Source organism: Pleurodeles waltl, chromosome 3_1, assembly GCF_031143425.1.
Source record: "Pleurodeles waltl isolate 20211129_DDA chromosome 3_1, aPleWal1.hap1.20221129, whole genome shotgun sequence".
NCBI lineage: Eukaryota > Metazoa > Chordata > Amphibia > Caudata > Salamandridae > Pleurodeles > Pleurodeles waltl.
Window position 1 is genome coordinate 1,004,764,062 of NC_090440.1, and position 26,759 is coordinate 1,004,790,820.

Below are 26,759 nucleotides of genomic sequence, written 5' to 3' on the forward strand. Positions count from 1 at the left end.
AATTGGTTGCAACATCTCTACGATTCTGGAGTTAGAAAGCTCATGACTGGCTTAAGGTATAATATCCGACCTATATTTATCTCTGAATTGTTTGACCCCCTGGTTATCTTCAGAATAAGAGCTGAACTAATCCCCTCAAGGAGGAGCTAGCTCTCTATCAATTCAGCTTTCTGACTGAGCATGTTACATGTTGACCTTGAAAGAACAACAGTAGTTTGTCTTCAAAGACCTCATGTCTTAATTAACTTGCTAAAATCTTCTTCATGCATATTGGAGAATAACACAGGATGCCGAACGATTCACTCCACTCACTCACTTACCCACTGATTCAGTCATTAATTCCTTAAAATATTTGTTTGCTACTGCCCTCAAATATTTATAAATACTCATATCTTGTTCAGATAGTGTACAGCAGGGCCGGCTTTAGCGCTGGCGGCACCCTGTGCGAAAATCTTTTTTGGTGCCCCCCAACCCCGTGACCACCTCCTCGGATTCACTCACTAGCACCAGCAAATGTGCCCCGTATCTCTCTATAGCACCCCTTTCACATGCATTCTTTTGTTTCAAAGCGCTTGGAAAGGCTGGCTTTACTAATCCACTTACCTATCCACGTACAATACAGCTCTGTTCTCTGCAGCAGGCATATTAACCCTCTAAGCTACTTTATGCTGCGTCAATGCTACTGCTAGACAAAACTCCCATCTCTCTCCCTAGCAGGAGCATTGATCACAAGAGGTATCTTGACATTTTAATTGTTTCCTGAAAGCTGGAAGCACAAGGAACTTTTCAGCAGGTGCTTTTAAATCGCATGTGTCGTAAGTCATTGCTAAACACCGCGCCCCCCCCTGAGGTCAGCGTCCCTCCATCCAGGTCAGCACCCGGTGCGGCCGCACCACCTGCACCGTCCTAAAGCCGGCCCATACAGCATGCCGGAGTGGGAATCAGAAAGCAATATTATGCTTGGGAATTTCACCCACTCTGACTGTAGCACAGTAATATTGAAACGAAGTGGCCATCGATCATTGAACGATGAATTCTTTTATTTTGTCTAAGGAGACTCCAGAAGGCTGCTTCTTGTTTCAGCTTCAGCAGTGGTGAGCCTCCATACTGGACATGTTTTGCTGATAGCGACCTGATTACAATTACATGGCTACTTCTATTTCTGGTGCAAGCTACTTCTTACGCCCAAAGTGGGATTCCAGGTCGGGTGATATTTGCCCATGCGTAAACTGCAGACACCGCGCGATTGGCCCACAAGTTTACAGAGGGCGAAACCTGGCGAGGAGCTTGTTGGCAAACATCGTGACCACAATCCCAGGGGCCAAAAGGAGAATTATTATTCACTGGAGAGCTATACTGAGCTATTGTGTAATGTGTGTTATTGTGAAGGTTTCCCAAACTAACTCAGCACACATATTATCTACATTATTTTGCCAGTGAGTATCAGACCCACTCTTCTTACAACAACTCAAGCCAGCCCCCCAGTGTAGGTAGGATTTCTGAGAAACACAGTTCTTCAAAAACTGGGAGATGCACAGCGCAGCGTTTTCACCGGAAATCCTATATCGCAAATTATCTCAATTAACTAAAGATGAATTAAATAAATGAAATAAAGGTGTGATGTCAAAGGGGAATCATTTACAGGTCCAGACTTGAGTTGCAGTTTCGAAAGTTCTACTTGCAACTCTGAGAAGTACAATACACGCGAGACCGTTCATTTGGTTTCATACAACTTCATTGTTGTACTTACATAACTGACACCCAAGGAAAACAGGAATGAACTCATTCTTATTATGGGAATTTTCTGCAAACAATGGTGTTATAAGTAGACAATAGTTTCCAGTGTCACTAGCAACCGTTTAAAAATGTGCCTCGGCTAACCACACAGAGGGTCAGATTGATATAATGTCAAAACTGTTTGTGTTGAGTCATATCTCGTTATGTTATGCTGTGCTGTGCTATGATATGCCCGGTTATGATGTAATGTTATGTAGTTTTATATTATGATAGCTGCTTGGCAGTGACCACGCTTGTCTAGAGAGAATACGAAGGCGGCATGGGCGAAATTAGGGAGTGAAAAGCCTAGACCTTAATTTGGTAGCGACTTCCACACTGCTGCACCCCATCTGGTTCTGTTGGAACAGTGGAGCCTTCATCACTACCCCTAATGTCCCCCGCCAGACAGATGTTCAAGGTGCTGAGGGTGATTGATACTGTGTTACAGAGGTTATTCTGTGCTTGCTGTGCCCCATCTGGCTCTGGTGGGACCACAGGCTTCTTCAGTGTCGATGGTGGGGACTGCAGAGCGCATGTGGTGACGGAAGGGATGCACTTTGAGGTGAGGATGCAAGCTCCGTCGCCACTGATAGCATGTAAACAACACGTAAAGCTTTGACTATAATGCGCTCCTTCACAGGTACATGCAGGCACGTGAGAAACGATGTTCCAAGTATATGTATAGATATATCTAAACATTATACTCAAATAGCTTTTTTATGGTTTATGCACTTAACCTGCACTGCGTGCACAGCAGCTGGGAAAGTGTCAATCTGAAAGCAATCTAACCCACTAGTGGGGACTATTGCAGTTGTTAAAGGCCCTGCACCTTAGTGGAAGGTCCAGCCAGAGGTGACAGCCTACAACTATGAATAAGGCCTTTAACAACTTTTATACCTCAAGGCAGAAGGGGTCTAATGCTATTATAACATTCTCCCTTCTCTAGGTAGAATGTTCTAAAATAAACAGGGAGAAACATAAGGGCAGACATTGGAATGTTGGAGGGGAACTTGTATACAAACCATTTCTGGCTCTGATGCAGTTAATTTTCTCCATTGGAGTCCCCCAACATTCCAGTGCTCTAATAGTTACTACATTTATTTAGTGGAGTCTAATTTCTATCTCCTCTCTAGGCACGGATGACGAATGGTAGGTAATTGTTACCCAACTCAGTGATACTCATTTTAGTAACTTTAAAAGCTTGAAACGCAAAACAACACCCCCCTCGGGATTCAAATCTGTGAGCCTCATGTTACAAACAGGTCTCCACAATAGATGCATTAGTCCACTGAACTAACTTACTTACGTAATTCCAATGTAAGTGGTTATTTTCTGTGCAATGTCTTCCTTGTGAAACAGTGAAATGCAGTAACTCAAAGTGAAGTTGACCAGTGGTTCAAGTAGCTGACCCACTACCCTTTGTTATATTCTATAGTGGGAGGAAGCAAAATGTAGCAACAGATCAATGGACGAAGAAAGGTGGCTGGGAGCCCTTCTATGCAAGTATGTTATACATATTTTGTAAAATCAAAAGGTCTTCGTTAACTCCAGACCTAAAAATGACCCATCCCACAATGGTTTAGCCCAATATTTTAAATGTAATTGTAGCCAAAAATGGCCTATTTGTGGTTCATATTTTTGAGATGCTCTTCATAGTGCTGTTATTATTCCTTTTAATTTAGCGTTACCCTGTACTGTCATTTTGCTTTAAAACTGAACAGAAAGGAGCGGATTCACAAATCCATGGAACCCTTAAATTGTTTTAGTACTGCGTAATTTTCCCTGGTGACAACGTACACCAATGCAGTAGTAAAGCCCATGCAAAGAGCGGAGAGTAGGTGGACGAAGGCATGGTTCTCCTTTTGACTTAGTGAATGCCCACAGGTTTTCAGATTTAGGAAGTCAGATGAAATGTTTGGGGTGAACAATGAAGGGTGATGTAACTGAAGTTGTATGTCAGTCTAAGAAGCCTGAGCGAGCTATACAGTTCTTGTGGGAAGAAAAGGTCGAGACCAGATGCAGCATGCCTGCATTTTTAAGTAATCAGCACAATTTGTAAACTTAGAGGAAGCTACAGAAGTTGTTGCACTTGCGATGTGGAAAGTCTCCTTCATGTCACCATGCCAATGGTAAAGCCGAATTTGGAGAACTGTTGGAAACTTTCAGGGCAAAAACATCGAAGGTGCTGTGCTTCTCATATTTAAATTGAAATACTTTCAGGAGGTGTGTCAGCTTCCCAGGAGGGCACGTGTCTAGGTCTCCCAAGCAATCACAAATTGTTTGTGTTTTCCTTCCTACTCTAGGAAGCACCTTTCATATTATTAAAAAACGATCCTCGCTACGTATTATTTATACCTCGTTTTGAGTGATAGACTCTACTGTCAAATCATGGTCTGGTGCTGGCCAGGTTACTCCATCTCCTTTCAGCCTTTATGATACTCATTATTGAATGCTGGAAGCCTAGAAATTCTTTTTCTCCCTACACGTGTAGGCTAGAGTGAGGTTTGGAGGAATTAGGAGAGGCTATTAAAGCTATCTCTCCTGTACCACTTGGGTGCCCTGGGTAACCACAAGCAACAGGACATAGAGACAATCTGAAGGAATAAACCACCAAAGTACTAAATTCTGTAGAAATTCTGAGATTAGAGGAAACGTGTGACAGAAGTGTTAGGGGATAGATAGGACACAGGAGTGGTTGAGAGAACAATAAATTAAGGGTTGCTGCTGATGCTTCATGACCCGAGGCAATATAGTCCTTATGTGAGATTTGTCTTGCTGCTTACAGAGATCTGTGTAACCTTTTGTCATGAGTTTGAATCCTAACAGGGATAACCCGGTTTTTCATTCTTCTGATGCCCGTTAACCGAGCACCATTTGAAAAAGTGACAGAATGCCAGCACCAGCATTTTAACCTGTGTGTCTATGTAAGCCAGAAATTATCTTTCATATGTTAGGACCTACAGCAGAATTGAAAGCATAAACTACAGGCATGGCCAGGTCGGCCAAGATGGCAGACATCCCTCTATGAGCTCCCGACTCACTGTTCGAGACTTTTCATCCAACCTGCTGCTGGCACCTAGTACACTCCCTCTGAAGGGGTGATTTCTTCCCTTTGGCCCTGGGTCCTGACGTTGTTACCCACTCTCCTGCAGGGCTGTGGAGAGAGCAAGGAAAAGCTTGGGCATACACTGCTGCATGCCATCTGAAGACCGCAGTCCTGGGGTCGCTGCCGTGAAGGACAAGACCCAGAGCCATGTTCCCTAATGGAGGACGAGTGCGGGGGTCGGAAGCTACTGCAGGACTAGTGGTGAGATGTCGGGGGCCACCCTGTGCTTTTCCCGTAGCTGGGCTAGGCTGGGCTGGACAAGCGACCCTGCGCTTGGCTCTAGTTGTCACAGCATTGGCGTAGCCTAGCACGCCATTGGTGCCGTTGCTCCAGGCTAGGACAGCTGTGAGAGCCATTCTTTGGTGGAGCCATTTCAGCACCACCAGATCTGCTGCTCCTTTGCAGATTTGACAAGTGATATACCCCCGTTCAGCCACAAACAGCAATTGATAAATATACAACTTCTCAGACCCCTGTCATGAAATGGGTTTATGTCGAATTCTCCCCCTCATTGTTGTCGGGCTAACCTAATGCCACGAACATCCTTCTTGCAACCCAGGCCTCAAGGTGAGCAATGGAGACTAGGCTTAGAGAGGTCGGTGGATGTCATGCTCCTGCATCAGGACCTTTTCAGTGTTGCAGAATGTGTGACAGAAACAGAGGGGTGCGTATTAGACCTAGAGGACTCTGTCTACACTGAAGGTGGAGTTGGCTCACCTGACCACGGCATCCCGCAGCCTGGGGATCCGGGCACAGGATGCAAAGTACCAGGCCTGGTGGAATAACCTGCACTTCATGGGTTTCCCTGAAAGGGCCAAGCGGACAAATCCTGAAAGCTTCTTGGAGAAGTGAATCCTATTGTGGGTCCTCGAGGGACACGTCTGCATACTTTGTTGTGGAACGGGCTCACAGATCATTGGAAGTGACCCGTCCACCGGGGGCCCCTTCACAGCTGAAGATTGCAAAAATCCTTCATTACAAGAACAAAAATGTCATATTTTGTTTCACCTATGAGTTGGTCCCTAGAAACTTTCAATTCACCAGGATCCTGGCCTTTCCTGACTATACCCATCTAATACAGCACCAATGTACATCCTTTGAAGCTGTCAACTAAAAGTTGGTGGAAGTGTTGAGTAGTTGTTGAGGGAGTTGATAGGGATGGTTTTGCCAATTTGACCATGTGTTTTTATTTCAGACAGGCTGCAATCCCAAGAGTCCTTTTCCCCCACGATTGCCCACATGGGTGTCCCTTATGCCCATGTATCCCGCCTAACTACCCAATGGTTTTGAAAATAATTACATGTGAAATCAGTGGTCTGAATGATCACATCAAGTGGAGTACAGTTTGGTGTTTTGTGAAATGTCATGACCCCGATGTGCTCATACTGCAGGAGGCACACCTTCTTGGCACACAGCACCCCTGCCTGGCCCATTATGGATACGTTAGGGTCTATCACATCGGTTACAATTGAGGCTCCCATGGAGCAGTTATCCTGATCCACAAATGCCTACCAATAGTAATCACCTGTAGAGCGATGGACCCACAGGAAATCTACGTCACTGTGGAGGGGGCGATCAGTGGGCAGATATACAATCTGCTGAGTGTTTATGTCCCACCCCAATTGCTGAGTCCTACATTGGGCGTGGTGCAAGATGCATTGACAGGCCTTCCCAAGGGTGTCACCATTGTGGGGGACTTCAACATGACGATGTCCCTCGACACAGATAGCTCAAGGGCTTCGGATGGTACCTGGCCCACCTATCCATGCCTGGCCAACAGGGCTTCTTGCTTTGGCCTCTGCAATATCTGGCATACCTGGAACCTTCATGCAGAGGCTTATACTCATATCAGCTGCACATAAGACCAGATCACATATCAAATTTGTTGTTATGCCTGCCACAGACTTGCCACACATCACAGCGTCGGAAATCCTAGTCGGGGGTATTTTGGATCACACACCAGTCACTATTTGTAGGAAGCTGCTTCTGTATATACTCTGTATATACTATATCAAAGTGAGATATAGTGTGCATAGAGTCCAGGGGTTCCCCAGAGGCTTAACAGAGGCTAAAGTAGATAATACTAATGCTCTCTTTTGTGGTAGTGTGGTCGAGCAGTTAGGCTTATCAAAGGGTAGTGCAAAGCATTTGTTGTACACACACAGGTAATAGAAGAAACACACACTCAAAGACTTAACTCCAGATCAATGATTTTTATATAGCAAAAATGCATTTTCCTAATTTTTTTTAGAACCACAACAATTCAAGTTGCAGGTAAGTACTTCAATGGATTCGTATTTCACACATGTATCAACAGTATTTTGTTTAAAATCGATAAGTTATACAGTTTTTGAAATATTGGCAATTCTCTGGTTTAAAAATGGACACTGAAATTTTCAGAAACAGTTCCTGGGAGGAAGAAACGTTAGTTCAATTTGCAGTGGAGTACAACACTTACAGTTTCAGTCTCCAGGTTTTAGGACATCAACTGGTTGGGGTTCAAGTTAACCCCAAACAACCACCACCAGCAACACGGAGCCAGCTGGGTGCAGAGGTCAAAGATGAGCAAATTTAATGTGGGCTCCTATGGGGACAGGGGGTACTTAGAATCAGGTCTACCTACAGGTAAGTACTTGCGACTAGGAGGGCAGACTAGGGAGGATTAGGGGAGCACTGGAGGGCCCACAAATAGGCACCAAACACACACCCCCAGCAGCACAGGGGGGGCCAGGTGCAGGGTGCAAACAGGATGTCGGGTTTCCAATGCTGGTATATGAGGGAACCTCAGAGGCTGCAGGCGACGTCCAGCGGGGTGTCTCGGACACACCACTGGTTGTATAGGGAGGAGGGCTGCCTGCTGAATGTGGCTACACTGGGTGTTGGTTTCTCCAATGCCTGGGGGCTGACGGTGCAATGGGTCTTTGGCATCAAATATCTTTGTCCAGAGCTTCCCCGGTCAGTGGGGTCCTCAGGATTCCCTCTTCAGGTGTCATCATGGAGGGATGGAGAGGTCAACCCAGGGTGGGCGCTTGCCTGGAATCATCTGGGGATCCTCTCTAGCGGGTTGGACCACCTGGACACAGGCCGTGGTCGTCGGGTACAGAGTGGTTAGGACTTACGCATTGGGAGTGAGATTGGACTCCTTGGTTGTTAGTTTCTTCTTGGACAGGGCCGCTGTCCATGGGAGTTCTTGGTCATTTTGGGTGCAGGGCAGTCATCCTCTGGAACTTGGCAGAGGTTGCTGGTTCCGCGGGATGCGTCGCTGTCCTTTGCAGGGTCTTTGAAGCAGGAGAGAGGCCGGTAGGGCTGGGGCCAAATCAGTTGTCGTCTTCCTTCTTCTCTGCTGGGGGTTTCAGCTTAGCAGTCCTTCTTCTTGTTAGGTCGCCAGGAATCTGGTGAGCTGGATTCAGAGGGGCCCTTAAATCATAGATTTAGGGGCGTTTTGAGGGTCAGAGGGCAGTAGCCAATGGCCACTGTCTCTGAGGGAGGCTACATCCTCCTTGTGCCCACTCCCCCTGGGGAGGGGTGCACAAACCTAATCCTATAGATCTCTGTCCTCCAAACCGAGATGGAGGATTCTTCAGGCAGGGGTCACCTCAGCTCTGGACACCTTGGGGATGGTCCTGGCTGATAGGTCACTCCTCCCTGTTTTCCCTAATATTCCCACCAGACTTGCTACCAAACGTCGGACTTTGTCCAGTGGGTGGGCAGCTCCACTAGCTAGAGTTTCCTGGGGCACTGTAATCCAAGGCTTGAACCTTTGAGGCTCACCCTCAGGTGTTACAGATCCTGTAGGGGGAAGATGGGAAGCACCTCCACCCTGGGCAGGCTTTGTGTTTGACCACAGAGTGCACAAAGGCTCTCAACCCATGTGGTCAGAAACTTGTCTGAAAGTGGTAGGCTGGCACAGACCAGTCAGTCCTACACTAGCAGCTAGGCTAACATACAGGGGGCATCTCTAAGATGCCCTCTGTGTGCATTTTTCAATAAATCAGTGTGGGTTTATTGTGCTGAGAAGTTTGATACCAAACTTACCAGTATTCAGTTAAGCTATTATCGAGCTGTGGAGTTCGTAATGACAAACTCCCAGACCATAGACTCAATATGGCTACACGGCACTTTCAATGTCTAAGAATGGTCTTAGACATTGTAGGAGCATATTGCTGATGCAGCTATGCCCTCAGCTGTGGTATAGTGCTTCCTGCCATAGGGCCGTGAGGCCTGCTAGAGGGGTAGCTTACCTATGCCACAAGCAGTGGTTTGTGGGCATGGCACCCTGAAATGGGTGCCACGTCGACTTTGTCTTTTTCTCCTCATCAGCACACACAAGGCAGTGTACATGTGCTTGGTGAGGGGTCCCCTAGGGTGGCATACTACATGCTGAAACCCTTAGGGACCTTCCCTGGTCACAGGACCATTGGTATCGTGGGTACCTGTTACAAGGTACTCCACTGTGTGCCATGGTTGTGCCAATTGTGGAAACAAAGGTACAGATTTTGGGAAAGAACACTGGTACTGGGGCCTGGTTAGCAGGATTCCAGCACACTTTCAATCAAAGTTGACATCAACCCTAGGCAAAAAGTCGGGCGGTAACCAGGCCAACAGTGGCACTTTCCTACATTATTCACCTGGGCAGGGGTACTTGAGGAGAATGCCCTGTCTGGTGCTTTAATGTTGGGCACCTCATTGACTCCTCTCTTGTGTCATGGGACACAGTTGTAGACCACATGTATGGGTCGCCGATCCCTTGCTCCCATCTTGGTCTGAGTAGAGTAGTATTCAGGGCGAAGTGATCGGCAGCAAGATGGACTGCATGGGGGGCAGGGTTACTCTCCAAACTCCTCTTTGGAGAGGTACACTGTTCTGCCAGGAGGCCAGCTTGGTGGGGTTTAAGAGGTGGGACCTGATTGGTATTTCATGTTTCGGTGATGTCTGGGAGAGGTCATACATGTGGTTCCTCTCAGACTTACAGGTCGACTTCCAGTTACACTGCTCTTAACTTTTCAAATTCCTGTAACTCCGACATGACCTGTCCCATGGAGGCCAAGGTTATTATGGGTCCCCTGGGCCAAAGAGGGGTCTCCCAATTATATTGATCCTTGGTCAACAATTCCATGGAATTGCTTACCACCCTTCGTACCTGTTGGGAATCCTGGGTGGGGGTTCTAGCAGGCGGGGAGAGTAGGAGGGCGCTCATGGTCCCAGAAGAGCTGGCTGTGTCCTCTCAGCTATGGCTTATTTAAAGAAATGTCTTACACGCCACATACTTTACACCAGTGCAGCTTTGGAGGGCAGGTAAACGTCCATCACCCACCTGCCATTACTGTGGAGCTGACAGTGCAGACTTTTTATCATGTAGTCTGGTCATGCCCCCTTATATATGGTTACTGGTCCCGATTCATGGGCGTTCTCTCCGTGATGTTGAAAAGACCAATGGACTATTCGGTCCTTATTGCTCTCCTGGGATTGTTGGAGGACCTCGGTGGGTGGCGATTTGAGAAGTGTCTCGTTGGTCTGGGAACTCTGCTTGCTAAGCAAGATGTAGCCTGGAATTGGACCTCGGCTGCCGCCCCAGACAAGCAAACATGGCAGCGGGCTATGGACTGGTCTGATAAAATGAAAGAACAAGTGTACGCCGCACAAGGCTGCCAACATAAACACCCCAAGATATGGGGCATCTGGTGGGAGTATTTTGAACTCTAGCGATTGTTATGATGATTTGAGTAATGACATGTGGCTACAGGGTCGTGGTTGTTTTGCTCTGCTGTCATGTTTATTGTGTTTGTCTTACATTTAAAAACCCAATTAAAATAACTAATCAAAGAAATAAAAGCATAAGCTACCTTTTCTCTCACATTCATGCACGCTTGCATTCCCTCATTCCCTTTACAACTCACTCACACTGTTCCTCACTGTCTCATTCTCATTTAACTTCTACCTACTTGCACTCACTAACTTTCAATCATACTCACTTGGTCTTATTGTCACTCGCTAATTCTTGCTCAGCCTGACTTATCATCTCTCATTTATTTGCACTAACTCACATTCACTCTCACTTCCACTCACTTTTCTTCTTGATCATACTTTTAACTCTCACTCACTTGTACTCACTTATACTTTCACTTGCTTATTACCACTAAGTTTGATGTACATCACTTACTCTGGCACACTCATTGTCACTCACAGTTACACTCACTCACTATCACTCACAGCAACTCTTTCTCAGACAAATACGTTCCTGCTCAGAGTTACCTTCAGTTAGTCACTCCCTCTTATTTTAATACATTCTTTTTCATTCTCTTTTTGCACTCACTCTTATACACACATTTACCATTCTCACTCCTATAGGCCTACCCACTTGCTTTTACTCTTATATTAACTTGTTATTACTCACTGCAACTCACTTTCTCACTCATCCTCACTCACTATCACTTGCTACTTCTATCTCTCACTCTCAGTCTCTTCCACTCACACACTCATGCTCATGCAGACACACACAAACTCATGCCCACACATATACTTGTTGTCTGTCTGCCTGTCTGTCTGTCTGTCTCTTTCGCTCTTTCTCACACAAACACACACATCATTGCCCCTAGGGGCAGGCATACAGCCAACTCCTACCAGGCAGCACTCAAGCAAGAAACTGAAAGCTGGAGACGACAGAGTTAGAGGTTCCTGCTTTAACCATTTCTATTTTCATTCATTCTTTCCTTTTTTTTTTTTTTATAGATTGAAGGGCCAAAGCATACATAACCAACGTTTTGTCATTGTTCACATTGGTGTGTGTCAGAGTTCACAGAATTTGAACCGAACAGGCAGCTGTATCATTCGAGCATATACATACAATAGTGTAAAATCTAATGTGTGGTGCACAAAGTGGTCCTGTAATGGTACTGGTCAGGGATTTTTCCTATCACCAGAATGAATCAGGAACTGGGGTAGTGGAACTGTGGGAGAAAAATGGGGGGAGTGGAGTGAGTTGTGTCACAGTTCGGATGTGGTTGTGGTGAGAGGACTGGTGCAGAACCTTGGTTGGTTTGGGTCGGGAAACGGATGAGCAGGGTAATGGAAAGGTGTGGTATATGATACTGCATATCAGGGCAACAGTGTATTATCTTGTGTGTGTTGATGAAAATTTAAAAGTATCATAGCCCAATGACTGCAAATGGAGCATTTACAGAGGCTGCATAGCTCTTCGTCACGAAGCGCCTCCTTTTCAGCCTCTCCCCATTTGTGGAAGGCTCCCTGCTGAACCTCTACCAGTAATGGGGCGGCCAAATGCCAATAGAGTGTTAAAGTGCGGATCGCTAATAATAATGCCAGGAAAGCAAAGCGGGTGAGTACTTTGTGAAATTTCCTAGTGTACTCACTTCCCATCTATCAAAGTCAGTCAATTCTATCACTTCTTGAAGGGTTGTATGTACTGAATGCCACTATTGCCGCTATGCGGGGCAGGACCACAGCACATGTTGGAAGTCTGCACCTATGAGAGGGCATCATGCACAAGTGATTTTGGCTGATGGATAGTAGCAGTTCAAATGGGCCGGAGTGAGATATGCTTTGTGTAAGAAGTACAACTTAAGAGGTAGAATTGGATGTTCCTGAATCTGAATTTTTGGGATGTACTAACCTGGGAAGTGGGGCATTCCCATCAGGGGACTGTTAGGGGCATAGGAGGGTTTAGCTGATGAAAGGTGGTATACGTGGATCATGCAGGACTCTGCCATCGGCACCTGAATGGGCCAGTGGGAGTTATGAAATGTTGCTGGTGAGGTTGTGCCTCGGGCATCACTGGCCTCTCCCATATAGAGGCCCGCTGTCCAGTGTGACAGCCACTGTAACTGTGCTGCCAAGTAAAATGCTTCAAAGGAGGATGCTCCCAGTCCCCTTGTCCTACTGGAAGTTGAAGTCTCTTTAGGACCACCCAGTGGCTTTGTGACCCCCCATATGAGGGAACAGAGAAGTGTGTCCAGGTCTTTAAAGAAGAAAAGTGGAGGGATGAGAGGGAGATTAGCGAAAAAATACAATAATCTTGGTGGCACTATCATTTTTATGAGGGCTATGTTACCGATGGGGGAAGTGGGAGGGCTTGCCAGAAGGGTATGTGCGTAGGGATTACTACGAGGACCCTACAGAGGTTGTCTCATACAAGTAGGACAGGGAGTGGTAAAGGCTCCCTCCTAGATAGCAGAGTGCCTCAGAGCACCATGTATTCTTGTTCCCCCCAGGAATATGACGCTGGGCTGTTCAGGGTATGGTGGTAAATTGCTATTTTGGCCCAATTTACCTGAAGGCCAGAGGATGCAGAGAATTCTGTGAGTGTAGTGTGTTGTGGAGTTAGGGATGTTGTTACATCCCTGAGGTATATGAGCAAGTCATCTGCGTAAAGTTAGACTGCATGCATGCGATCATGGAGAGGAATGCCCCAGCCTCGTCCTTCCTTGTAGAGGCAGATTATCAATGATTCTATTGAGAAAGAGAAAAGCAAGGGGGAGAATGGGCATCCCTGCCCCATGTCCCAGTTCACATGGAAGAGGTCAGATACTAGAGGACCCAATTATTCACAAGTGTACAGCAGACGGGTGTATGCCAAAAGACATTTCCCAGCACCCATATTTGTAAGTACCTGGCATAGATAATCCCAAGAGAGGGTGTCAAACATCTTCTTTATGTCCAGGACCAGACAGTGAGTGTTCTTTCTGGACCTGGTATTGGATGTGGAAAAAGCAGGAATGTTTTCGGAGGTATTGCACCCTGGGACCAACCATTCTGATCTGTGTGGATAAGTGTTGGGATAAACTGTGAGTACCTGCTTGCCAGGACTTTCCCTAAGATCTTGTAGTCAGCTTTCAGAACTGCAATGGGGGGTATGATCCCAGTTGGGTAGGGTCATGATCAGGCTTCAGGATCAACCCTAAAAGTGACTCTCAAAGGCACCAAGTTAAAGGGCCTCGTCACACATCTCCCCCAGGCGCGGGCCAACTGAGAAGTAAAGGTGGAATAGTACTCTAACGGAAGACCATCAAGGCCTGGAGATTTGTTATGTATGAGGTCTTTTATCACATGCATGATCTCCTGTGGCATTATAGGTGTATCAAGCATGAACTTGATTGCTGTAGGGACATGCTGGAGTGTTATATTGGACAAGAAGCTTGTCATATTTATGTGGGGGACAGTTGGGTGAGCTTGGAGGGGAATGTGGTGGGAGAGAAGTGATCTGTTAAGGGACGTATCTAATACGCAATTGTAATCATCGCCTAGCAGACAAGGCAGGTGTGTCTTACGTGCAAGAAGGGCTGGCAGCTTTTCCCAGAAGGAGCCCTAATTAACATTAGGGAAGTATATGCTTCTTAATAGAATTTGGCTTGCTGTCGAGGTGGCCTTCTAGCAGCACATATCGGCCTCCTTTAGCAATCATGACTCCCGTTTCTTGAAATGGGACTCCAGGTCTCACCCAAATCAAAGCTCCCTTGCACAGGCTGAATATGTCATGGCATGTAACGTTCCCCTCCACCTTCTGTGGAGAACTTGTGAGTTCCTCGGAGGCAGCATGTAAGTATACTGCTTGGCATTTCCTCTGCTTATGCATGCTGCAGATGTTAAGTGTAAAGAACCTAGTGGTCATGTTAGGCATCATCGATGTGGCTGGGATGGAGGGGGTTGAGAGAGGGGACACAAGAGGGGGACCTTATTACTGTTGCCAGTACAAGCAGTGCCTAGAGTGTGTGTAACGAAAATATGTTTGCTCATCACCACAGTGAATAGAATAGAATCAATGAATGGGGAACTAACAGAATAATTTAAAAGATAACTGGGGAGCAGTCCACAACTGGTGGAGTGCACAAACAAATAGCTTTCAACATTCTCTACTGGTACTCGGGGTGTGTGGCGGTAGCTAGATGTACATCCTGCGCACTCTTTGTGGGTCAGTGTAAGTGTGTAATTGACAATTGCACGTTGAATGCCTCCAGCGTGTGGGGGAGTGTCATGCAGCAGCGTGGTTGATGAAGGCAGAGTGTAACTAGTAACAACCAGTCTTGTACCACATAGCATTTACAAGGAGAGAACCATAATAGCCATAAAATCATCTAGTTTGTAAGCATGTAGATTAAGAATGAATAATGGATACTGTATTATACTAGGTTGTCAGCAGTTTGTGGGGGTCACAGTGGGACAGACTGTGAGTCTCTCTGGGTGTCCTCAGACTGTGGTGAATCCTCATCAGAGATGAAGATGTGCAGTCCAGTATCTCCATTCATAGAGGCCGCTACTGACCCCAGGTTGTCTGCTGCCTTCAGGGTTTTTCTGCGGTCTCTGATTATTTGGTCAAGGTTAGGAGATGGGCATTTTGAAGTGTGAGGGGAGGCAGTCACTTTTGTCTTGTTCCTGCTTCATCTTCATTGCTGTCTCACATCTGGAGGGGTTTTAGAACGGTGCTGGGCCTTCCTGCCATCAAACTGGTCCATCCAGTCCAAAGCCTCCACAGGATTACTGAATATGCTCTTCCCATTTGCAATGATCTTCAAATGAGCATGGAAAACTAATGCATACTGTAGACTCATTTGTCGGAGGTGGTGTTTCACTGCCCAGAAAGATGTTCATTGCTACTAGACAAGGTGCATATAATCTGGGAAGAGCATGATGGTTGTGTCTTCCATTTGTAGTAGGGCAGCTTGCTGGGCAGCACTCAGTATGATGTCCTTGTCCTAGTGGTGTAGCAGTTTGGCCTGCATCTGATGTGGGGGTGGCCCTGGGGGAGGGTGGTATGACGACACCCTGTGGGGTTTCTCAAGAGTGTAGAATGGAGTTAGATCCATAGGTGGCATGAATGATTTAAACCAGCTCTCAAGAAAAGACAAGGGGTCCTATCCTTCCAGTCCTTCCAGGAGACCTACTATTCGTATGTTATTCCTGCAGGAACAACCTTTAGAGTCATTGACCTGGGTCTTGAGATGCTGCAACCTGGTGCATAGATCCAGAATCACTGCCTGAAGTTCAGTCACCTGAGGTTTCATTTTGGCTAGTGTTTTTTTACTGTCCGCAAAGTATTCGCAAACAAAGACATGCACAGCTCTCATTGTCTGCCAACACTTCAAACCAGGAAGTGTTGGCAGCAATCTTGGGTCTCGGGCTTCAGCCAAGTCCCAGTAAAAAAAGTAAAGAAAAAATAAAAGGGGCCAGGATAGAGACACCCTGACTCCTTAGCACTGTTGGGGCAGGTCCCGGGAGCATTCCTAAATATGCCCCCCCATGCCCTGGGGACTACCACCCCCAGGGCAAAGTTGAAAAAAGTGAAGGGGGTTCCTGTGGAACCCCTGCTGCCCTGGGGACTGGCACCCTGGCTTCTAGTTAAATATGTGTGGGGGAGCCTGTGGCCCCCCACACCACGGGGACCACCACCCCATGGGCATAGCTTGAAAAAAGTGAAGGGGCCCCTTTGGGGACCGACATCCCCCCAGGGCTTCTAACTATATGTCAGGGGCCCACAGCCCCCCTATACCCTGGGGACCAAGAACCCCTGGGGCAAAGCTTGAAAAAAGTGACCATAAGGTAACTATAACTTGTGTCTTTGCCATGCACAGCTAATTACTCCACATACGTATTATATCATTCTATGACATCTTTCATATTCTCACTACAACATTTGCAATACAATTATGGATAAGACAACTGTGCATGGCAAATGTGGAAGTTATTGTTACCTTGTGGTGCGAGTTTTCGTTACTTGAAAGAACTCTAACCGTAACTGCTGAATTTTTATGGTTTTGTACGAGTAAATTCAGAACCTAACTATAACGTCTCTGCAACCTTTGGTTTATATATATATATATATATATATATATATATATATATGTGTGTGTGTATATATATATATATATATATATATATATATATATATATATATATATATATATATATATATATACATTTTTTTTTTTTTACTCAAAATTATAATAGCACTTGGCCTGTAGCCTCATGCCTTTATGTAGTGAAGTAACTACTCTGTCACTTGCAGAATTCTTACAAAGTACAACTGGTTTATATTGCTGAGAGGTTTCAGGTGACCAAGACATCCTTTCTATGGTCTCAAAACTCTGAGGTGTCTTTTAATATCCTTACACAATATGGTAGGGGTATTTCATATTTTATAATGCATGTTCACACCAACCCTCATTTAAATCCTTGGTCTCTTGCTCTTTCTTGCAAAAATGTGTTGCAGTTGCAGTGGAATATAATTTGGGAATCTGTGCTTTAAAAATAAACATATCAATAGGGAACTTTTAGCTTGAAGCACAAATGTTTTTAAGCTTATTATGCAAGGCCTTTGGAAAACCAGCTCCAGTTCAGAATGTGTGACAACCTATTGATTGATTCCTATTTTCGTATAATGTAATCCAGTATTGTAGTACGTAAACATGCTGCCACCCTATATCAGTTAGTTGTACAAAGCTGTCAGAAAAAAATAGTTCAGAACAAGAGGTACAACATGCTTTTGACTTTTCATAGTTTGTATACATTCTTTGCAATTCCACTCGAGGGAGTTCATTTCATACTATATGATGTCTTTAGTAAAAAGCATTTTGACTCCACAGCTCAACTGTAATGTATAACTACAGTGGAGTGTTCAGCGCTTAATTTTATCCAGTGGTTGCCAATGGAGGACATCTGCACTCATTTTTGGGAGCCAACACATATTTTTCCTCATCAGACACTTACTGAGAGCAAGGGAAGGAAACCATGCAAATGGGAAGAAGGAGAAGGGCAAGAAACGGCCAGATAGGATGAAAGCAGGTACCTGCAGGAGTGTGATAAAGGTGCAGGGATATAGGCATGAGGAGAATTCCTGACTATGCAGCCTTAGATTTCGGCATGCTGACATGTAATTGGGCAGGCTTCAGGATTTTGGGCAGAGCTTTGGACACTGGTCCTTTTTCTTACTAATTTCTTACTGGAGCTAAGTGATGTTTTCTTAATCACATTGTGATGAGAAAACAAAACATATATTTAGAGGGATTACAGGTTTACGAGCATGTTAATCTTTGTTGCAGTGCTTAATTTGAGCCACTAGTTATGGGTGCTCAGCACCGGCACTGAATTGCCAACACCAGGACTTGACAGCTGCCACATGGTGGCACTTTAAAGATGAGCAGAACAACATTTGTTTACTAATTCAATACACATTGTAAACAACTAATACCTGTGACCCAAGACATTCTTAAAGCTTTGGGGGCCTTAAATAGTATGAATTGTCACACTTGTAGCAGTGTGATGGTTAGAAGTTTTGTAGGTTCTGTCATTTTCAGCGCTGACAGTGAAAATATGTGGTGCAAGCTGCGTTGGCCTCCTGAAAAGGGCCCTGACATTTATTTTTTTACAAACTAATCACTGCTTTGTTGTGATTTCCAAAGGGTGCATTGTTTTGGCAGTAATGCATAGCATTTATAGTCATTCGATTTATGGCACGTTGATAGACTTATCTTATAGGCTGTCTGACTGATTGGATACTTCAGCAAAGATAACATTGACTAATCAACAGTGGCGGCTGCCACTCAACAGGGTGGCGAGCAGGGGGAAGCAGGTGGTGGGGACCTGGGTGAAAGAAAAAAAAAGCTTACCTGTGGGGGAGACATGTCAGTCTCCCCTCAGTTTGCGTCCTCTTCCTTTTCCCAGGCTCACAGCCAATCACGATGCTGCTGTCACCAGCAACAGCAGCGTCATGATCGGTTTGAGTGGCCTGCTTTGCCGCTCAGACTAGGGCCTACATTTATACTTTTTTAGCTCTTAGTTTTAGCTGCTTTTGCTTCACAAAATGATGCAAATGCGGCACTAAACAGGAATGGGAGCCTGTGCATGTTCTCCACTCGGCTGTGCTATACAACCGGGTGGAGAACATGCAAAGTGCACATGTCTTTTTGCCGGGTCCAACACGGCCGGCCAAACCGACATGCGCAATTTATGTGTACCTAACCCTCCTCCAGTCCCCTCCCTCCAACCCAGCCCACCTCTTCTCCCAGGAAAAATAAAATTATAACGCAACGTTATTTTCATTTTATTTTTCCTTTCCCCAGAATCCTGTGGGGCAACGCTCCTCCGCCTTAGTGGAGGAGCCAACACTGCTAATCAAGGATGTTTATGAATTCAGTGATAGCTGATCAACCATATCCACAGAGGTTTCCCTTCATAGTTTAAAATAAGAAATATTTCTAGCATGGCCTGAAGGCGTTTCGGGCAAGACGGCAGACATAGTTTCTGAACAAGTGGTTGGTAATGAAAATGTATTCTCGAGGGATGCAACAAGGTAAATATTGCTTACGCTGTATTTGGTTAATTTGAAACTAATTTCGCAACATTAATATTTTCTGACTAGCATATGGCTGGATGTTAAATAACCACGATACAGTGCGTGAAGACCCAGAACACTTAGAATATTCCTGCCTTGTTAGCACACATAAATTGAGAAAACACATAGAGAAACAAGCTAACCCTCGCCATGGCACAGAAAAGTACGTCGAATAACGGTAAAGGGAACTCTGGTGAGTGATGTCACAATATGGCCTAAATACAAAGCAGATGTCCTCAAATAAAGCAACATCCTAGATTTTTTGTGTGGGCGATTGTTAGTGATGTAGAACTGGGTCAAGACAACTGTTCCATCCTCGTCGCTAGTCCCTTTAAACAAAACTGGTTTACTCTAGGACCATATAGCTAGTATAGTTAATGTATTTTCAGTAGGAGTAGTTAATGGGACTAGGGTGGGGGTCACTGGGGGAATGGGGAGCGGAACACAGCTGTTACTCTTAGCTTTGTTATTTTAAATGAATCCGTTGCGCTAGTTTGTGTGAAACTTTCAAATAAAACCAGCTTAGACTCGGATTAAAATTTCAGAAACAGCTTTGAATGAATATTCGGGAAGCATGTACATTTTAGATGGAAGATTAACAGATCAGCTTGATAGCATATTTTTATAAAGATTGACCCCTGTGGAAATGCAAGAATTGGAGTACGAATAAGCAACTGAATGATACTGGTTTTATTAACCTAATAAAGATGTATTGCTCAGTTAGGATATTTATGAGCAGATTTACAAACATTTTGCAAAAGTGGCTCAAATCTGTGCAAAATATATTTTCAAATTTGCTTTCCAGTGCAAAATTAGTTTTTCTCTGTGTGAAGGACGCATTCCATGGGTTATACATAAAGCGTTCCCATGCAACCACCCATGGTTTTGACGCAAAACCCTATCTGCTAACAATAGTAGTTAGGTTTTCATACCAAAAAAGTAATGTCACTGTGAAGCGGACTAAAAAAAGCAGAAATGCTTTTATTTCTCCAACCAGTTCTGATTTTGCATGTGTGCAGCACTGTACAGCACATATCGGATATGGGAAAAGTTTTAAAGTTAGTCAAAACATAGGGCCTGATTACAACTTTGGAGAAGGTGTTAATCCGTCCCAAATGTGAGGGATATACCACCAGCCGTATTACGAGTTCCATGGGATATAATGTACTCGTAATACCGCTGGTGGTAAATCCGTCACTTTACCATCACTTTTGGGACGGATTAACACCTCCTCCAAAGTTGTAATCAGGCCCATAGTATTTTGTGCTGGAAGGGTACCCTTCCTGTACAAAACCTATGCTAGACATGACTCTGGTGAAAGACAAAGGTGCGGAACTAAGCAGTCTGATTGTGTGCCAGAGCTAGGCAGGGAGCAGGACAATGCCATATATTAGTAGAGATGGAATTTTGCTGCACTCTCCACCTCATGCAAGCTGGCACAACAACTTCGGTTGCTGCACTGCATTTTGTGACACCTTGGTGAATTTAAATCTTAAGTAGCTGTCATGGTGGGAGATGAGCTAATTATGCCATTTAAAAAAACTTGTAAGGTTGACTGCAGAGTGACCATTACTGTTCCAGAATGTTGGCCCATGTTAGCGCATCTGACCTTAATAAGTAAATTTACAAGGGGATGCGCATAGGTCGATTAACCTTTTGACTCGAAATTGAGATGTTCTTACCATAGCTCCAGTACAGAATCAATAACTAATACACATTAGAACATTGGAATGTTGGTAGCTCCATTGAAAACAATGGAGTGCTGCGGGCTTTTACTGCCCGGTAAAAGCCCGCAGCGCCAACATTCCAATGTTGGCTTTGTTCACAGCAACAGCTGTGAACAAAGCCTCACGGAGCCCCAGGGGATTTTAATCCCCTGGGGCTCCGTGAGCAGTTTTTTTTTTTTTAATAGAACAGTCTGCCCTGAGTGGCAGAATGTTCTAATAGCCTTAGAACCCGCCGTAGCGGGCTCTACCGGCTATTAAAGGCCCTTTCTCTTGTTAAATGCCCTCGCCTTCAGCTCGGGCATTTAACGCGGGAGCGGGCCTTTAATAGCTGGTAGAGCCCGCTACGGCGGGTTCTAAGGCTATAATAGTCAATAATCAACAACAATCAACAGAATCAATAATCAATGGAGTCAGTAATTATCACACACCATGACCTTTCAGGCATGAATAACCACACCTTTTAGTAAAAGTTAGAATATTTATTTCCCTATATTAACAATGCTACGGTCATGGAGATTAATCTCAAAATCAAATGAAACACTTACAGAAACAATACTGGCTGTTCGAAGTGGCGGAAGAAACGTAATCTAATCAAAGCTTGAACTACAACACATGCTAAGGTTATGGTGCATCAAAGTTATTACATACATAAAGTTTAGCAGAGAAATTTATCAAGCATAAATCCCTATCAGCATAATTTCATTAGTGAGGATCCTTAACTAACATCAGAAAAGCATTAGAATGTTGGGCTTCATGCAAAACGATTTAGTAACACGAATTTGAAAAACATCTAACTATGGCTCTATCAAAACAGTGCAGTTGGTACCTAGAAAGAAAAGGAAATATGCATAATAATCAGTATTCTATTTATAATACCTATCCCCAGTGTGGATCAGCAAAGCAGAGTCAGTCTTCATCCTCAGGACATCAGTCGATCAGCGAGGAATCAGGATTGAGCATCAAAGTTCAGAAAACCAAAAGTCTCTAAGCATTAAAGACTAGCAAGTCTCTTTTCAAGATGCACAAGAAATATTGACCTTTCGGCCAGCAAGAAAATGGGCAGTGGGCGGTGTTCTCTAAGTATAGCATCGTTATATTAAAACTAGTAAAACTACTTCCCAAATCCCTATTGGTCAGTTAATTGCAGATCCACACTTTGTTCAATAAAACAAAAATTCCAAATCTATGAATTATACTATTACTCCATTCACATGTCATTGATTGGTTTGTCCTGTATTGTCTTCATCATCTGGCTTGTCAGGTAACAATTTTGTTGCAGCTTCCACTCCAGTCAGTATCTTCATTGTTCTTCTCCTGAGAAAGTCAGTCTCACACACATTACACACAAAATGTTACATTCACAGGAACAGCATCTTCTAGCAGTCGGTTCTCATGAGAAGCAAAACTCAGCTACGAGCACATAATGTAAAATGGAAAATCCCAGTTTAACTCTCTAGGACAGCCATTTTATTAAACGTTAAAAAATACAGCTTTTACATGAGGCCTGGCAAGTAGGCCATGACATTAGCTAAGTTAAGGCTTACAATTAATAAAGCTAAAGCTTACTGCCTAACTCTTAATATGACAGATTACTACATTAGTCAAATATATATTCAACATTTCATAATATTAAATCATTGATTAGTACATCTCGTTAACATTGATGGTCATTCTTCGTGATCACATTTTCAAATGCGTGCATTATTTGTCTACATTAATATATTTTCTACACAAACCTATTATTCAGAATACATCAATACTCATTAATATTTTTTATTAAAACACCTGTGCTAGCAATCCCTCCTCTGATGACTAAATGTGTCATCACACTAACTATTTCCCACAATTTTGTTTTATCAGCTAAAACTCTGTCAATTCAATAATCCCTTCATACTTTTGTTTCCCCTTTGAATTTTCTCTATAAGATATTTCCCTTTTCTTTTCTTCCCTCCTGTGATTATTCTTTGAACTTTTCAATTTAATTCTTTTGCATAATTTACACAATCCCCATATTCCAATTAGACAAACCACAACAATTAATATTCTGTGCAATATTTTCAATAGAATCCCATTCCAAATGTTGCTGAGCCAATTTCCCACTGAAGCAAAACCTTTGGCAACCTTTTCCCAAACACCTGATTCTTTCAATTCTTTCAAATCAGCACTTTCATTAGTCAGATTAGTAATTAAGACTCTAATTTCTCTACTGTTATCAGTAATATATGAACAACAATGCCTAGAATTAATCGTTCTATAGACTCCACCATCCCTGGCTAAAAGAATGTCTAAAGCAAGACAATTTTGAAGAGTCGTAGCTCTGTCAGCAGCTAACTCAGTATCTATCATGAGTATGGCCCATGAAAAATTCAGCATGTTAATCACAATAGACAACTTTCAAATCTTTTTTTAATTAAAAATGCCCCCCACTGAAGGAATCACTGCTCCAAATATATCTCCCACTATACCTAAAGAGGACTCCTTCTTCTGTCTCTTATGATGTAATTCAGTCACTTTTGGAAACTTTTTCAAATCTCCCATTTGATAAATCTTTGGGAAAACTATCCCCAAATAACTTGTCCCATACCATCCTCTTGGAAGACGGTAATAAGCGTTAAGACCACAGATGTAATAAATCCCTGGAATAGCTGGGTCCTGTCCATTCAACATAAGCGTACATTTACTCTGAGACAAAAATACATGCCTACATCCACTCGTTCCCACAAATAAAGTGTTAGTGTGTGATTTAGGCCTATATATACAAAGTTTCCCTACGTGTTGTTCATCTAAAGCTAGTTTCCCTTGCGTTTTCAATGCACTATAAACATAATCATTCTTGTAAGTCCTTTTCTCTAAGCCTTTTTCTAATTTCTCCTTAAATGCTTTTCTCCTGTCATCTGTGTGATCTAAGAAACTTTTCTGTAATGGTGTAAGCAAGCATGTCAGATTATTGCGGTATGCACAAGCAGTACCAAACGTCAGTGTAGGTTCAAATAAACCTCTAACTATTACTATGTCATTATCCTTAGCTACTCTACTCCAATACCTAATTATAGGAACAAACGAAAACACAACATCATGATTCGAGTAAAAGTACTAAATGTACTCCTGGTGATAAAATCTTGTTAGTACTAGACTACAACTTATTCCATAGGTTAAGGGCAAACTATGGTAGGTGACTCCTTCCTCAACTGATGATAACACATAACAATTCTTCACATCCATTGTCTTAACATACTCACTCAACAAGCAAAAGAAAACATTAGAAGAAAGTTCTCCTTGCACATTAGCATCCCCATGCAAATATTTCTCATCTAACCTAAACTTCTCTATTGCCGTTAGTGCAGTAGACATCTCAAAAGCAGAAGTATGGTTGGCTTTACTCTTATCAAGAACAGACATACCCACATTCAGCACCACAAACAATATTCCACCCATAATCGCCAAACCAATACTCATATATTTACAGCTCCTACCCTATTGACTAATGTTACTCATGAGCTGCAAAGAATCAGAAAGCAGAAGAAATTAGAAAAACTTGCAGCAAAAATAAAAAAATAGACAATTCTTCTTACAGCGGTTATTTACAGCTCTTAGTCTCACGTCCAGGATCCCTTGTCAAAATCGGTTAGCAGCTTTGTCAAAATCAGGTTTTCAAAAGTCAAATCAGGTTATCAATGTCTCTTCCGGTTACTTTCAACAGTCTCTTTCTCAAAACTTTCTCTCAGATTGTTTCAACAGTTCAGTTCATCAACTTCCTTCAAGTGCCAAAATATTGACCTGGAATGTCCCTATCAAAACAAAAAGACAAAAACTCTTCCTGCCATTCATTCGTAGTTGCATACTCTCATTCAGGACCTGCGTATCTTCGACTTGCTATCCTCTTTCTTTTCAACTTTCGATCACCATTCAGTTCTCCTTCACTTAGATCTTCTCTCCTTGTGGGATCTACTTCTTCCTTGATTGTTGTTTCAACAACCCATTCTTTTCCTTTTTCTACTTGTGACTCCTGCCACTTATCTCCTTTCAGTGGACCTTTTGTCAGTTTTCTCTTCAGAGTCGGATTTGAACCTTCTTCTTGCTCTGTGTTGATTTCTCTTGACAGACCTGCAATCGGTTCAGGAGGAGTCAGATCACAATGACTTTGATCCACCTCAACTCCTTTCCCCTATGGGTATGGCAATTGCTCTGTTTGTTTCTCAAGATTGTCTGCTTCTGAGAAAGCCCTCCTCTGACTAGGCTCTCCTGCTGCCTCAGTTGAGATAGGCTCTCTATTACCCTCCTGAAGGACTTCTCCTTTGTGTCTCACAGGAGTGACTGAACCATCCTCAATGGGCTCAGATCCGGTCTCAGTTCCCCTTTTTCTCTTTCTGGCCCTGAGACTTGTCTTGCAGTTGTTGGTATTCTCAACAACTCTTCTTCTTCCTGATCCAGTGGACATGCCACTTTCTTTGTGTGACTTGCATGAATCCAGTTCGGAATTCCAGCACATTTCACAGCTGTGGTAGTTGTCAGAACTACCTGATAAGGTCCCTTCCAACGAGGCTGAAAACATGTTTTCCTCATGTGTTTCCGGACCACAACCGAGTCTCTAGCTCTCAGATTGTGTCATGGATCGGTGGCAGTGTGGTGGCTTCCACCTGCTGAGAGAAAGAGCGAACCACATCAGCCAGACCTTTGCAGTAATCCAACACCATATCATCTGTAATGTTGACAAGCACATTTGCAGGCACTGCTGGAGACCTCATTGCTCTGCCCATGAGGATCTCATGCGGCGACAATCCTGTCTTCCTGTCAGGTGTGTTTCTCATTGACATCAACAGTAAAGGCAATGCGTCAGGCCATTTCAAATTTGTGGACGTACACATCTTTTTGCAACTCTTGACTTCGAGGTACCATTCATCTGTTCCACTAGTCCTGTTCCTCAGGGCGGTAACTACAATTCAACTTCTGATCAATGTTCAATGCAGCACACAGTAATTTAATTATTCATTGTTGAAGTGACTTCCCCAATCTGATTCTAAAGAGATCGGAAATCCGAAACGCAGTATCAGTTCCCTAAACAGTAGTTTCGCTACTGTGAGACTACAATTAATCCAGTGACTAAAGATGCAGACAATCACCAACACATATCTCAAACCTCCATACAAAGGCATCTCAATAAAATCCATCTGCATTCTGCTGAATGGGCCTCCCGCTCTTCCAATGTGGCTCAAATTAACCACTGTCCTTTTTCCTGCATTCAGTTGTTGGCAAAAGACACAACGATGGCAAACTGCTTCAGCAACATGTCTAAACTTTGGGTTGAACCGTTCATTTTTTAACAATTGAATCATTGCATCCCTCTCAATATGTGTTTGACCATGATAGTACCTAGCCATTTGAGACAACAGGCTATTTGGCAAAACCAATTGACCCTCTTCTGAGACCCACAATCCATCTTGTCTTTGCACACATTTTATTTTCCTCCATGAACGTTTTTACTCCCTGTCAACATTATTCTGCAACATTTTCAATTCTTCCAAAGTGTCCATTATTTTCAATGCATAGCTTGTATAAGTTTCATCTTCTTCAGGTAACAGTTCCCACTTGTCTTTGAATGATATACAGTTCAATGCGCAAAACCTTGCGACTTGATCTCCATATCCATTTCCCAATGACACAAAGTCCTGCAACTTCAGATGTGCACTGCATTTCACCCCTGCAATCTTTTCAGGCATTTGAATAGCATGTAACAATTCTTTAATTCTCTCACCAGTTCTCACTGGTGAACCAGAAGAGGTCATGAAATTTCTCTGTTACCACAACTAGC